Source organism: Mobula birostris, chromosome 13, assembly GCF_030028105.1.
Source record: "Mobula birostris isolate sMobBir1 chromosome 13, sMobBir1.hap1, whole genome shotgun sequence".
NCBI lineage: Eukaryota > Metazoa > Chordata > Chondrichthyes > Myliobatiformes > Myliobatidae > Mobula > Mobula birostris.
Genome location: NC_092382.1, coordinates 40,258,398 through 40,260,825, shown reverse-complemented (window position 1 = coordinate 40,260,825; position 2,428 = coordinate 40,258,398). Strand labels below are relative to the sequence as shown.

General features: G+C 45.4%; 1 pseudogene; it reads left to right on the top strand.

Moving 5' to 3' along the window:
- The first annotated feature begins 1,332 nt into the window (after positions 1–1,332).
- Positions 1,333–1,428, top strand: LOC140208839 (U6 spliceosomal RNA; annotated as a pseudogene).
- Positions 1,429–2,428: the final 1,000 nt, after the last annotated feature.

Genomic DNA, 2,428 nt, shown 5'->3' with positions numbered 1-2,428 from the left:
TCAATAAATATATAGGTAAAATATTGAAGAAAAGACAGTTATAAAAAGAATAGAGAAAAGATAGTAATGATGTTAACCGTACGGCATATGAAATGTGAGAGCAACAGTCAAGAGTTATATTCGGACTCCCAAACTGCAGGTTGAGAAGTAAATTGCCGATAATGCTGAGACTGAGGGGAATAGAGGTTCTTCCTTGTCGGACAAATATTAGGAACTGCACTCAGACACGGAGGAGATCGCTTCAACCAATCTTTATTCGTGATATCACGGGAAACCCTGCCCTAAGAGCGGGGTGTCAGAGTTCCGGAAACAGCTTCAAGTACAGCTTCATTGATACAGTTGAGTACATATCAGTAAGCTCTACAAGCAGGGGTTATCGGTTAGTTATCAGTTGTTCACGCACTCATGATCACAGCACGGTCCATTGTAGGATGCAGGCCTTGGGGTTTAAATCAACATTAAAGGACAACACTCACAGTCAATTCCTGATACTTGACATTTGTGCAGACACACAATACATTCTGTTGCCCTTTGATCACGATAAGGAAGCCGCTCCAGCAGAAATATGCTAATGTGTGATAAAGAATTACAAAAACAGGGATAGACTGGTGCGTCTGGTTTCACCCATTCCACCGCCCCCCCCCCCGCCCCCAACTCTCGCCTTTCACAGGCTTCAGACATTTATATCATTTAGTCGATTTTAACCCTTTGACGCTTGAAAATTCCTCCACAAGTCCCTCCTTGTTGATCTGTCTTCCAGATTAACATCCTAGTACGTTGTTTTCTTCCTCGGCCTGAAAAGAGGGTTCGTATCCTTCAGGGAAGGGACAGTCCCTTCTCGGATACACTTTCTCCCCCAGACAATGCTCTTCGATGGCTATGGACCCCATCACCTGGGGAACTACTGGGGTGCCTGAAGGATTTACAATATGTTTGATCCACGGGTTACAACACGGCCTTAATGCTCCACATACACAGCACCCGAGAAGACATAACACTACAATTATTATAACTCCATGGATGATTCACAACCTCCAGCTGGAGAACCAGCCAGTAAGCCAGTCCCAGCAGCCCGCCGGCCCCTGCGTGAAGCCATCTATGTAATCACATATTTCACCTATAGCATAGGAAATAATATACCACTCGTCCCTGACATGGGTGATAGATTTATCTCCTGCTATGACACAGACCCCTCCTTGTTGGGCAAGTTCATAGTCAATGGCATAGCGAGTCTGTTGAGCATACAGCGGCAGCTCTGTCAGTTCTCGGTTGTTAGCATTAAACCCATCTATTGTACTGTTGCCTAAGATAGTCAGCCCACACATGAGATGGTTTCAATTCTTTGCAGCTATAGTACGATACAGAGAAGATTAGCATGGCCCCTGCGCAAGGATGACACGAAAATTCTCAAAAGTGAACTCAGGCATAGGCATATGGTCGTCTGTGGCCGGACCTGGGGCCTTAGTATTTTGCTGACAGATGCCACATCTTTTCACAACCTCAGCAATGGCTGTTGTTATTCCTGGCGCATACCATTGCTGTTCTATTGCATGTAGCATCCCTCCTCTGCCCATGTGGGCCGCACATCGATACCAGTTCCCAGATAGATACAGACATGAGGCTTTCTCCGGCAACCGAGGCCACACATTGGTACAAGTTCCACACTGGAAGCAGAGTGGTGAGAGTTTCGGTTATCTAATAAGCCGAGGGCCGCTCTTCGGTACCAGTTTCACAATAGGCACGCAATAGTTTGTACTACAAAAGCAGAAGGAAATGAGATTGAAAGGTCAGCTTGAACACACCCTCTATTCTGCACATACTTAGATTGGTGACGAAGTGGAAAATGAGAAGACACTGAATGGAGAAATGGGACAGAGATAGTCATGAAGTCGCAGATTATTACCATAGAAAATAGGTACAAGCTAGGCCATCCCTCTGTGATCTTCCGCCTCGCTCCATTTTTCTGCACCCTCCGTCCCTCTCTCATACACGTCCCTACACAACCTCCACTAAAATGATACAATTGAATCCGCATCTATCAGTTACGCTTGGAGTTCCTTCCACGCTCGCTCGACCCTCTGAGTGAATAAATTCTATTACATATACTTCTTGCATATTTCAACTTTCTCCCCAAGCTATGACCTTTAGTTGTAGATGTTCTCAAAGGATATGACATAGAATATAGAAATCTACATCATATTACAGAGCTTCCGGTCCACAATGTTGTGCCGAATATGTAACCTACTCTAAAAACTCCTTAGACTTTCCCTAGCGCATAGCCCTCTGGTTTTCTAAGCTCAATGTACCTGTCTAAAGGGCTCTTCAAAGACCCTATTGTACCCGTTTCCACCACCGCCGCCGGCAGTGCATTCCAGGCACTCACCACTCTCCGTGTGAAAAACATACCTCTGGTATCCTCTCTGTACCT